The sequence below is a fragment of the Podarcis tiliguerta genome, assembly GCF_965153285.1.
Source record: "Podarcis tiliguerta genome assembly, chromosome: 14".
In the NCBI taxonomy this organism is placed as follows: Eukaryota; Metazoa; Chordata; class Lepidosauria; order Squamata; family Lacertidae; genus Podarcis; species Podarcis tiliguerta.
The window spans coordinates 41,692,471-41,706,403 of NC_139547.1; positions in this window are offsets into that span (position 1 = coordinate 41,692,471).

The window sequence follows — 13,933 nt, forward strand, 5'->3', positions numbered from 1 at the left end:
AACTATAGAGGGGGAAAGCGGAGGAAGGACCGCAAGCGCTTCTCCCATAGATTTATAGTGGTAGACTAGCATAGATGGTCTGATCTGCGGGTTTACTTCGGACACTATTCCCCCCCCCCTTCTCTTCCTCCCGCCCCGCCTGATGGAACTGAGAGCTGCAGAGAGAAAAGATACAGAACTGCAGCAAGTATCTTCGTAGCTTGGACTTCGTTTTGCGCGAAAAGTGGTTGCTGCTTGTAGTTAGACCTATATATATCCCCCGAGAATTTACAGCAGTACTGATAACTATAGTATACATTGCACCTGATGCGAACACCAATGAGGCAATGGGTCTTCTGCATGATGCCATTAGCAGGCAACAAGGCAAGTACCCCGAGGCTGCATTTCTTGTATGCGGAGATTTCAACCAGGCAGATTTGAAAGTGGTCCTACCTAAATTCTATCAACACATAAAGTGTGCAACCAGGGGAGAAAAGACTCTGGACAGGCTGTATACAAATGTCAAACAGGCCTATAAGGCCGAACCATTGGCACATTTAGGCCAATCTGATCATGTGTCCCTGCTCCTGACTCCTGAATATATCCCATTGAGGAAACAGACTCCAGCTATAAAGAGGGACATTACAATATGGCCAGCTGAAGCATCCCAACAACTACAAGACTGTTTTCATGACACCCATTGGGAGGTATTCGCCCAACAGGATGTAGAGACTCACATTGAGCAAGTGTTGGACTATATTAGGTTCTGCACTGACAATGTAACACGGAGGCGCCGGATAAAGATCTACCCAAACAGGAAGCCCTGGATGACAAGGGAGGTCCAGGGGTTGCTAAAGGCAAGAAATACTGCCTTCAGAAGTGGAAATAAGTCGCTGTACAGTTCAGCTAGAGCCGATCTAAAGAGAGGTATCCGTGTAGCAAAGGAGGCATATAGACAGCGGCTGGAGAATCATCTACAAAGTAACAACACCAGGCAGGTGTGGCAAGGTGTACAAGAATTAACAGGGTATAAATCCAAGGACTCCCTGGCAGACGGGGGAGGGGCATCCCTCGCTGAGGATTTGAATGCCTTTTTTGCCCGTTTTGAAGTAACATCTGCAGCAACACCTGCTGAGGCTTTACCAACACCACCACCACTCCCTGTGAAGGCTTTGCCATCATCACCACCATTACCATCATCAGTACAAAGGAATGTAGTAGTCTCTGTGGAAAAAGAAGAGATGAGGAAGGTGTTGAAGGGAATCAACCCAAGGAAGGCCACAGGGCCAGATGGGGTAGCTGGAAGGGTATTGAGAGACTGTGCAGATCAACTAGCAGGAGTTTTCACTGGGATTTTAAATCAATCCCTAGCCCAGGCTATTGTTCCATCCTGCCTAAAGTCCTCTATTATCGTTCCAATAGCAAAAAAACCTAACCCGGAAGATCTGAACGATTTTCGTCCAGTAGCACTCACACCTATAATCATGAAGTGCTTTGAAAAGCTGGTACGAAATTATGTCATTGCCTGCCTACCAGAGGGACTGGACACATTCCAATTTGCTTATAAAACGAAAAGATCGACAGAGGACGCTGTGGCGATTGCCCTCCATGCTGTCCTTGCACATTTGGAGCAGCGGGGGGGTTATGCCAGACTGCTTTTTTTAGATTTTAGCTCGGCATTTAATACCATTCTACCACAACGTCTGATGTCTAAACTGGAAGATCTGGGGCTTCCGTTATCACTTTGTGGGTGGATATTGGACTTTTTGTCAGACCGCCCCCAGAGGGTTCGGTTGGGCCCTTATACCTCTAATATGCTTAAGACTAACATAGGAACACCACAGGGATGCGTACTCAGTCCGCTCCTTTATATTCTTTACACGTACGATTGTGTCGCTACTCACCCTAGTAATAGGGTTGTCAAATTTGCAGATGACACAACCGTGATTGGGCTCATCTCTGAAAGGGAGGGTGAAATGGATTATAGAGATGAGGTGGAGCGGCTGACAGAGTGGTGCAGAGCTAACAACTTGCTCATAAATACAAGGAAGACAAAGGAACTTGTGGTGGACTTTAGGAGACAGAAGAGCAATGTCCAGCCACTTTTGATTGATGGGGTCTGTGTGGAGAGGGTAACAACGTTCAGATTTTTGGGCATTGAGTTACAAGAGGATCTGTCCTGGAGTGTCAACACAAGGGGGCTTGTGAAGAAGGCGCAGCAGAGACTGTATTTTTTGAGAATACTAAGGAAAAACCATCTTCCGCAGAAACTGCTGCTTGCCTTCTATCACTGTGCCATTGAGAGCGTGCTTACTTATGGCTTATGTGTGTGGTACGGAAGCTGTACTACCCAGGACAGGATGGGGTTGCGCAGGGTTGTGAAGGCAGCAGAGAGCATTGTTGGCTGCCCACTCTCCACCTTAGAGCGGATTTACGCCACAAGGTGCCATAGGAAGGCACTGGACATAGTAAAAGATCCATCGCATCCTGGTCACTGTCTCTTCGAGCTCTTGCCGTCGGGACGGAGATACAGGACGATGAAGACAAGAACAAGCCGTCTTAAGAACAGCTTCTTCTCCAGAGCGATCTCGGCCCTGAATGGGAAGCCCGGACTTTGAAAGTCATCAAATCTCCTTTGCTGTATTTTACTATATTTTTTAATTGGTGTTTTATGTATTTTACTATATTTTTTTAATTAGTGTTTTTATGGAGCAGCCAAGTAATTTCGTTGTCCCCGAAGGGGGCAATGACAATAAAGATATTATTATTATTATTATTATTATTATTTAATTGGAGTGTTTCATCAGCTGGTGTCTTGAGCAGCAACCTCTGGAAACAAAGGGCTAAAACCCGGCGCTGCTCTCCAAAATTATCCGGTCCCTTTTAACTTCATATTTCAGCTGGTTGTCTAAAATCCCTTATTTTGGCTGCTGATCCCTTATTTCCGAGGCTGCTGGTCCCTTATTTTCAAATCTGTAAGTTGACAGCTATGGCCCCCGAGCGGTGACCCGGGGGGGGGGCGTTTCCTAGTTGATGTGCATCAGCAGGACTCCCCCTACTGGTGGTTAACCCTTCCCGGACTTCCTGGACTTCAAGCAGACGGGCTGGAGTCGGATATAGTCGGTTAGGACCAATGCTGCTCATCACCTGTAACCAATAAAGTTGTGGCCTTATTTCGCCCATTAACCTTAATAATTGTGTCATGTGTCTTTATTTCCACTGAGGGGAGGCGGGAACTCACCACGCAAATCTTTTTGTTCAGTGTGGTTCTTGAACACATGACCTTGAGATTAGGAGTCTCATACTTTACAAACTGAGCTATGATGCAGATGCTGGAGAGGCCAAAACATCTGGAACATCAGGTTGGTGAAGCCTGCTCCAGGTAATGAATTTGTTTGCATTCAATCACTTTTCCTTCTTTTACATGGGGTTTTAGTGATTTTACTATAAAAGTAATGGTGTCTAGAATTCATCAGTATTAGCATTTGTCTTTTTTACAGGGGTGGCTCTATCACAGAGCAGCCATGTGTCCTACTGGAGAAAGGCAGTTCTCTGTTTGGAGGACTCTCTGGTCCCAACTCACATTGAAACAAACAGGCAGGCAGTAAAGGATCTATGGTGCTGGAGGAGACTCTTGAGAGTCCCATGGACTGCAAGATGATCAAACCTATCCATTCTGAAGGAAATCAGCCCTGAGTGCTCACTGGAAGGACAGATCCTGAAGCTGAGGCTCCAATACTTTGGCCACATCATGAGAAGAGAAGACTCCCTGGAAAAGACCCTGGTGTTGGGAAAGATGGAGGGCACAAGGAGAAGGGGACGACAGAGGACGAGATGGTTGGACGGTGTTCTTGAAGCCAATAACATGAGTTTGACCAAACTACGGGAGGCAGTGGAAGACAGGAGTGCCTGGCGTGCTCTGCTCCATGTGGTCACAAAGAGTCGGACACGACTAAACGACTAAACCACAACAACATGTAAACATTTGGAAATTCAAACTGTCAAAGATTCAAAATTGTCCTCATGAGTTCTGTGGAGGAATGGCTGGCTGAAATATGAAGAGGAGGAGGAGGAGGAGGAGGAGAAGAAGAAGAATTTGGGAGAAATAGTTCTTCAAAAAGTTATTCCTATTATTTAAGCAACGTTGCTTGTTATCAGCCAATTATATATCTGTAATACCCCCAATTAAAGCTCTCAGAACCAGCTACCTAATTGTCTGAGGCACACTTTTCTGATGTTTCCAGTACCACCACCACCATGAGAAATCTGGGTCCTTTTTATTATTTATTTATTTAGCTGTGTTTTCAGGCCACCCTTCCTTAAAACTGAACTCAATGTGGTGAGCAACAAGGGTTTAAAGCATCAAAACACACCCATCACACAAAAAAATGTATATAAATTCCTTGAAGACAAGGACTTCTGGTAACCATAAGCATCCACAAAAATCACCACAGCTGCAAAATGTCTTTGCCTTTCAGATGTCTGGCTAAACAAATGTGTCTCCAACTGACGCCTGTAACTCAAAAGTGAGGAAGACAAAGACACTTCCAGTGTGAGGGACTTCCATTATCTGGGTGCCACAACAGAGGTGACCCTGCCACATGCTCCCCCCAACTAATTCTATTAGAGGCCACGAGGAGGTCTGACGCTGCAGATCTTAAAGACCAGGTTAGCTGTTATTTGACAAACAATTTCATCCATAAGTGAAATATGGGGGGGGGGGGGATTTTGCACTGATCGCATGTTCATTTTTTTCCAGTGATGTTCCCTAAAATTATCTCAATCCTTTATGGATGTACCACTTTTTGTTGCCAACTGATCAGTCTGAGAAGAATGACTTCCTGTTCTGAGGGTTATCAGAAAACGAGCCAACGAAAATGCCATAGCCTTTTGTAAAAAGAAAATTGTAAGAGATTATGTCAAATACAAATAAACTCATGGTTTATTTCCTCTTAGACCAAATTCTATAGTCCTAAAATACTCCAGCAGAGACACCTTAAACTCCTTTGATCATGCATTTTAAGATGTCTTCGTTTCCCCACACATTCCTGAGCTCTTAAAGAGCTGCCTCTCGGGTCTGATGTTTCCTGTGGCTTTGTAAAAATGTAGAACTGGTTGAATAAATATTTGTCATCTTTCAACTCTGGTGGTCTACATTATGTGCCAACAATGTTTCTGTATTGTTCGGGAATACAACCAGTCAGGAGTAGAGAAGGGGCAGTCTGGGTCAAAAGACTAGCCCCTGAAGCCATCAATCAAGACCACACCTTCGACCTAAGTGGCACCGTCTGGATGTTGTGGACTCCAGTTCCCAGCAGGACCTATGATCTGGGATGATGGGAGTTGTAGTCCACTATCAACATCCAGAAAGCACCATGTTGGCTACTCCAGCCTCAGACTAATCAAAACAACATACAGAAGGCAGCCTAACCCTTTCCCCAAAAGCCATATATGAACTACTCTGAAAAATAGCTTGCCCATCTTTACCGGTCTTCCTTCGAAATGCCCAGCTGGGTCATTCCGTAACTAGTGATCCAACTTTTTTTGCCTCATGTCATCCAATTTTGTTAATATTTTGTGCACTTGTTGAGTGATCAAAACTAATCTTAAATCTAAAATTTTAATTTTTTACCTCATTCCATTTGTGAGTTATGAGGGTGTGCATTTTCCATTTTGACAATTTTGGCCTTGCCGGATTACACAAAAACATAAGAAGAAGAAGAAGAAGAAGAAGAAGAAGAAGAAGAAGAAGAAGAAGAAGGAGGAGGAGAAGGAGAAGTTATACCACACCCATCTGTCTGGGTTTCCCCAGCCACTCTTAAAAGCTTAGCCCAGAATTAAGATAAAGGTTAAGGGACCCCTGACTATTAGGTCCAGTCGTGGCCGACTCTGGGGTTGTGGCGCTCATCTCACTTTATTGGCCAAGGGAGCCGGAGTACAGCTTCCAGGTCATGTGGCCAGCATGACTAAGCTGCTTCTGGCGAACCAGAACAGTGCACAGAAACACCGTTTACCTTCCCACCGGAGTGGTGCCTATTTATCTACTTGCACTTTGACCTGCTTTCGAACTGCTAGGTTGGCAGGACCGAGCAATGGGAGCTCACCCTGTCACGGGGATTCGAACCGCCAACCTTCTGATCGGCAAGTCCTAGGCTCTGAGCTTTAACCCACAGCGCCACCCACATCCCTAGAATTGAGATACGTCAAAACTAAAAGCACCAATCTCTTTAGAACTGTAGGACATGGTGGAGAACAGAAGCTGTGCTACCCCAACAAAATATACAGTTCAGTAGACAACTGGGTACAGAATGAGTATGTGAGTACAACCTGGTACACATAGTAAAAGAAAAGAAAATGCAGGCGCATAGGACACCGCCTTAGACTGAGTCTGACCATTGGTCCATCCAAGTCAGCACTGTCTCCACTGACTGGCAGTGACTCTTCAAAGTTTCAGACAGAGGGTCGTTCCCAGCCCTACTTGGAGCTGCCGAAGATTGAAACAAGGACCTTCTGTGTCCAAGGCAGGTGCCCCATCACAGCCACAGTCCTTCCTCAGAAACCACCAACATTATCCCTGTTGAATGCAGTTGGAGCATATGATTAAATGTGTTTGTGTAAACACTACAGGAGAGATGGAGAACGTCAGGCTTATGTGGCCCTTCAGTCCTCTCTATCTGGCCCTCAGGCCACACTCCCTTCCCAGCCACACCTCTCACTGGCTTTCCTTTACACTCCAGGTGCTTTTGCCTGATTGGAAAGTGTTATTGAACGCTGGCCATGCCTTTTGATTGCCTGAATGGAGGATACAAAAGGCTCTAGTGTAAATCAACATCACCATCATCATCATCATCATTGCTTAACCTACTTTTGTTTCTGAACCTGCCCATTACTGGCATGTGGCCCTCAAAACAGTTGTCCAGAAGGGAATGTGCCTCTCAGGTTGAAAAAGGTCTCTTGCCTCTGCACCACGACATTTATTTTATTTTATTTTATTTTGCAGAAAGCCATAGTTGGCTTCATGTTCCATAAAGCTGTTCTACAATTAGAGCTTCCAGTATTTAGAACCCTGAAATACAGGATGTGTCCAGATTTGGAATGGTGTGGTTTTTATATTGTTGATCTTGAACCAAGATGTTAACAATAGCGGGTAGTACCTTATTAGCAACTGGAAGGTTGGAAGCCATAGAGGAAATTTCATTTTAAGGTGCATTTTATATAACGCACACGAGTTTTGTTAAGCACAGCCTTGTTCAACGGTTTGCCGTAAATTTAAGAGAGTGACTCATGTGCTGCTTTCAGGCTTGACAGATTTGTTTCCTTTCCAGGGTTTGGTTGGCAAGAAAGGTGACCTCTTTCGACCCTAATGGAACTTGCTCCCCCTTGACAGACACAATGCAAACCATAGTTACTTGTTAAGCTACCAGTCAGCTATGAAACCAGAAAACCACAACAGCCTGTGAAAATCCAGGCCAGGCCTACACTGTTTTAGGAATCTTAATGAAGACGTTGGGCTTTGTTTTTTCAACTAAAGCAGTGGTGGAGGCCCTTTGACAGCCTGAGGGCCACATTTCCTCGTGAGCAAACTTCTGGGGGCTGCTTGCAGATGTTCTGGTGTGGGGGGGCAGAGCAACAGATGCAACTCCTATCTTTGTACAATGGGCTACATTGCAGCCACGTAAAAGTCGGAGTTAGCTACACATGCATGAACATCTTTCCATCTTCCATCCAGATAGGCATTACCAGAGTTCGGTGACGCATTTCACCTGAGGAAAAGCACTGAGTGAGAGCATAGATTAGTGCTGGAAAGAGATGTGGTGCAGGGAGGGGTCACCCTGAGGCACAGATAGAGATGCCTGGAGGGCCAGATTCTGTCCAAGGCCTGAGTTCAACCACCCATCAGTCTGAAACGTCTACAGATCAAGGCTCCTAATCAGCTAAAGGCTCACCCTGTTGCGGGGATTTGAACCGCCAACCTTCTGATCGGCAAGTCCTAGGCCCTGTGGTTTAACCCACAGCACAGAAAAAGTCATGACTCCCCCTTCGTTGAGCCTATAAATGGGGACCTAGGAGAGCATATCCTCAGCTTCACCCTCCAGTCCAATTGACATATACAACATCTAAGGCAGAGGTGGCTCACTTGCCATCCTCTAGATGTGGCTGGACTACTGCTCCCATCATCCCTGAACATTGGTCCAACTGGCTGGGGCTGATGGGAGTTGGAATCAACATCTGGAAGGCCAGAGTTTCCCCATCCCTGTTCTAGAGGTCACAGGACACAACCTTTGTGGGCTGCCAGATCAAGAATGCTGACGCAAACACAGTGCATTTTTATTTTAATGCAACAGAGTACCTAGACTGTAAAGCTATTCAAGGCATGGAGAAAGTGGCTAGCAATTTTTCCCCTCTCACCAGAACCAAGGACCTCCAATGCAGCTGATTACTGGAAGATTTATTCTTGCAGTGGAACTTGCTCCCACAGGAAGCAGCGATGGTAAACAATGTAGATGGCTTTAACAAAAGATTAGACAAAATCATTTAGGAGATAGCTTTCGGTGGCTACTAGTCATGATGGCTATGCTTTGCCCTATAGCAAGAAGCAGAATTGCTTCTGAATACCTGTTGCACTTCAAGACCCCCAAGCCACCCCCATGAGAATAAAGACACAAGGACGCAGGATTTAGGTTAATGTTAATGGGCAAAATTTAGGCCACAACTTTATTGGTTACAGAATGTGAGCGGTATTGGCTTAGGCGTTGGCATCAACAGACTATATCTGACTCCTGCCTACCTTGCAGGAAGTCTGGAAGGGTAAACCACCAGTAGGGGTCGTGGTGTGGCCCTCCCTGGGCTTCAGGCAAGATCCACACCCCCGGATTCCTTTAATGGAATACCCTTATGCATGGAGGGACAGGTGATGGCCGCACCTCCCCTCCCCCCCATTGCTATTCCAATGCCTAACCGCCAAACCTTACAAAGTTGTGGCGTTTGCTACGAGGTAGGCGAAAACCAAGTGGCTGGTGCCAATTTGCCAAGTGGAAGAAGTCCTCCCAGGCCCCTCAATGGCCACCAACTGAAGTCCATAGCAAGGCCAGTGACCCTACCTAAAAGAGGGTGGGAGGGTGGGAAATCCGTGGTGCGAGGCTGAAAAAGGAGCTTCCAGAGGCACGCCACGTTTAAATTGGCCCTGGCCGTGCCCCCACAGTGCCCTGACTGGTTGCCCGGCAAATGGCGTGGCCCAGGCACCCTCAGCGTGACACAGGATGCTACCCTGCTCCAAGCTGAGGTGGGGTGGGACCTGGTGGCCTGAGCTCAACCCGGTCCCACTCAGAAGCAGAACTGATTTACTGGAAACTACAGGAGGAGAAAGGGACGTGGGTGGCACTGTGGTCTAAACCACTAGGCCTAGGGCTTGCCGATCAGAAGGTTGGCAGTTTGAATCTCCGCAACAGGGTGAGCTCCCAATGTTCGATCCCAGTTCCTGCCCACCTAGCAGTTCGAAAGCACGTCAAAGTGCAAGTAAATAAACAGGTACCGCTCCAGCGGGAAGGTAGACGGCGTTTCTGTGTGCTGCTCTGATTCACCAGAAGCGGCTTATTCATGCTGGCCACATGACCCAGAAGCTGTCTGCGGACAAACGCCGGCTCCCTCGGCCTATAGAGCGAGATGAGCGTGCAACCCCAGAGTAGTCCGTGACTGGACCCAACAGTCAGGGCTACCTTTACCTTTACAGGAGGAGAGAATTCTCTTGTGTGTGAGTCCTGTTTGAGGATTTCTCACAGGCATATGGTTGGCCACCTGAGAGAACAGGATGCTGGGCTGGAGGGGCCTTTGGGATGATCCAGCAGACACTTCTTATATTCCTATAACCCAGGATACTTTAAAAAAAAAACAACTAAAAACTTCATCAGGCAATGTTTGCTATCCAGGCTGAGATAACACGACAGGAATCATGAAAGTTACATGTCAAACAAGCTTCACCTACTCTACTTTTGAAACAGGTTGTATGTACCAGAGCCAATACAATATTGTAAAGATCAGACAGCTCTGTGGCTCTCTTCCAAAATCCCTCTCCAGCCTCCCTGCCACTTATTTTTCTGCAATACATAATGGGTTTATTTTTTCAGAGCAAAGCAAGCTGACAAAAATACGGCCTTGTGCATAGTTTCGTACATTGCCCCAACCTGTTGGTGAAAAATATTCTTACCCAAAGGAAACATTCTTGCACACATTTTGGCAAAGGGAGTCTTTATTTTTTTTAAGGCATCCATTTAATCTAGTCCTTAGAAAGGCCCATGGAGGATGAGTGGGTCTAAGCTGGAGGAAAAAATTCAAAACAGGAAATATCAGCTTGACTCTTCAAGTGCCGGAGCAGCAGGGACGACAGATCCTTATCATAAAAATGGAATGGGATATGGGTTTCCTGTCTCTGCTCCAGAAGCGAGAGTTTGGTAGGGAAGAGTCATGAGCTCTGTAGCAGTGGATGCTTTGCACTCATAATGTATAGGCTCAGCAGCAGACATAAAATCATAGAATCGTAGAGTTGGAAGGGACGCTGTGGATCATCTAGCCCAACCCTCTGCAATGCAGGAATATGCAGCTGCCCCTTACAGGGATCGAACCTGCAACCTTGGTGTCGTCAGCACCATGCTCTAACAACTGTGCTATCCAGGCTGCACATCTTCAGTGGGAGCAGGGATAGACTCAAATCACCCAGATATTTTCAAGACAATCCTTGTTGCAAGCCTGTGAAATATGGAAATACAGTCATACTTCACGTTGCGTCCGCTTCAGGTTGGGTTTTTTTGGGTTGTGGAATGCCGAAACCCAGAAGTACCGGAATGGGTTACTTCCAGGTTTTGGCAGTTGCACATGCGCAGAAGCACTAAATCACACTTTGCGCATGCACAGAAGCACCGAATTGCAACCCACGGATGCGCAGACAAGCAGACGTGGGTTGTGAATGCTGCAGGTTGAGAACGTGCATCTTGCATGGATCACGTCCGCAATCCGAGCATCCACTGTATACCTGATGATCTGATAAAGCTGACAGTCTTTACTTGGGCTTCGTTATTTTAACTCACGTGCAACTATTCATTCTATGCACCTGTTTTATCGTTTTGTTTTTCATCCTTTTGCCTGTTATAATTGTTCTTTCTGTTTTATCTGCGTTCTGAAATTAAAAAATATTAATAAAAACTTTACCTTTCAAAAACAAAACTGAGAGAAGCTGAAATAAGCAGATTTCCCCATCCCTACCTTGTCACGTATTTCCAGTTCTCTATGCACATCTACACTGAAATAGGAAGCCTCCCCTCCCAGCCACAACACATTCTTTTCCTTTTACATCTTGTGCTCCAACAACAGGCTGAGTCAATCACTTGACAGTCATCTCTTAATTGCAATGCTGACTGTTGGCCTTTTCATTCAGGGCATCCATTCGGAGTCTCTACCTCTTCCCTACTCTTGCCATCACACAGTCATCACAGTTTCTTAGAATAGCCTATCTTTCGCCTGTTCATAATTCTGCAACCTGTGTTAGAGGAAGGCACTCAGGCTGACTGGCCTAATGAGAGTGCGCCAAGAGCACAAAAAATGTAGGTCTGCCACTGGGAGGCCGTATGTTCCTGAATACCAGTTTCCAGGAATCACAAGTGAGGAGAGTGCTGCTGCATGTAGAGTCCCCAGTCCTGCTCTGGGGCTTCACAGAGGCATCTGGTTAGCCTGATCTAGCAGGGCTTTTCTTATGTTTCTGTTACTATACAAAGTACAAGATAACAGGTCCCTGCCCCAAGGGGCTTACAGACTATAATCTGACCCAGTGAGCCACAGGCGGGCAGGGGCAGATTTAGGTTTGATGAGGCCCTAAGTTGCTGAGGACAATGGGGCCCTTTAAGTTTCAGAACCAAGGTACCACTGTATATAAGGTAAAGATAAAGGGACCCCTGATCATTAGGTCCAGTCATGGCCGACTCTGGGGTTGCGGCGCTCATCTTTCTTTATTGGCCGAGGGAGCCGGTGTACAGCTTCTGGGTCCTGTGGCCAGCATGACTAAGCCACTTCTGGCGAACCAGAGCAGTGCACGGAAACGCCGTTTACCTTCCCGCTGGAGTGGTACCTATTTATCTACTTGCACTTTGACGTGCTTTCAAACTGCTAGGTGGGCAGGAGCAGGGACCGAGCAATGGGAGCTCACCCTGTCACAGGGATTCAAACCTCCAACCTTCTGATCGGCAAGCCCTAGGCTCTGTGGTTTAACCCACAGCGCCACCTGCGTCCCACCACTGTATATAGAAATGAACAAACCAGTAAAATTTTAGGGAGCAGGCTAGCAGGCGGGGCCCATTACTTACATCAGGGGTAGGCAACCTAAGGACCAGGGGCCGGATGCGGCCCACTCGCCTTCTCAATCCAGCCCGTGGATGGCCTGGGAATCAGTGTGTTTTTACATGAGTAGAATGTGTCCTTTTATTTAAAATGCATCTCTGGGTTATTTGTGGGTCACAGGAATTTGTTCATTTTTTCCCCTTCAAAATATAATCCGGCCCACCACATGGTCTGAGGGACAGTGGACCGGCCCACGGCTGAAAAAGTTTGCTGACCCTTGACTTACATCATAGGAGCCTGCACAACACAAAACACTGTTGCAGTATGTAGGTTTTATTTTATTTGGTTTTTTTATCTTATATTTTGGAAATGTACATCCAGTTGTTGTTTTTCTTTAAATTTGTTTGGGGTCCCCAAGAGAGTGGGGCCCTATGCTATAGCTCCTTTAGCTTATACAGTGGTACCTCAGTTTATGAACTTAATCCGTTCCGGAAGTCTGTTCTTAAACCGAAACCGTTCTTAACCCGAGGCACGCTTTCCCTAATGACGCCTCCCGCCTCCGGTGCCCTTCCATTGTTCGGATTCCATTCTTAGACCAAGGTAAAGTTTGCAAACCGGGACACTACTTCCGGTTTTGCGGAGTTCGTAAACCGAATCGTTCGTAAACAGGACTGTTCTTAAACCGAGGTACCACTGTACATAAATTCAGCACTGCAGGTGAGCCAGGGAGGAACATGCAAACTAAATGGGAGTCACCCAAGAGGCATATCTCATGTCCTGTCCCATTTTAACGAGACCCTTTGTGCAGATGTTTACTGCAGCACATCAGCCCATTTGCAACGTACAGAGGAACGTTGAAAGCTGCCTTATACCAGATTGTTGGTCCATCTTTTTCAACATTTCCTATACTCACTGGCATCAGCTGTTCAGGGTTTTTCACTCTGGCTTCTCTGCCAGTACTAACCTGGAGATGCTGGAGATCAAACCAGGGACCTTCTGTATGAAAAGCAGATGTTCTGCTACTGAGCTATGGACCTTCCCCTCCTATATAGATGATGCAGAAATAGCCCCTTTCTCCTTTCAGGCTCACAGGGAAAGATCATTACACCCCCAGGAGCCTGCCAAACATAGCATCTCCCGTGTTTCCAGATTTCATTGGATTGTTTCCTATCATAGTTAAACAGAAGGACTCCACTGAACCCTCCCCCCCTAGCCCCCACTTGCAAACAATGGACTGCTTCTTGTCGTTTTTTCCTGCACTTATCTTGAGTCAATATAAAAGTTTTGCATTCCTGAGGCTATGTCAAGGGCAGCTTATAACAAGCACTTTATTCAGCATTTGTTATTCTATTTTTTTAAAAAAATAATACCCATTTTAAGTATCTTATTTTTGTGTCTCGGGCCTCCTTACATAATGCAGTTAAGCACCAGATTAACTTGTGGAAAGATTGTACATGTGTAGGAAGTCGGATCTGATAGCGGGTATTAAAAGCTATTATGCGTAATTGGTTCGAGATAAAAATAATAATGGTTAAAATGACTTCCCCTCCTGCTCACCACAATGAGAAAGAAAAACCTCTGCACAAAGGGAACTCTCTTTTGCAAAAGCCTTCCTTCCTTAAAAGCTTGC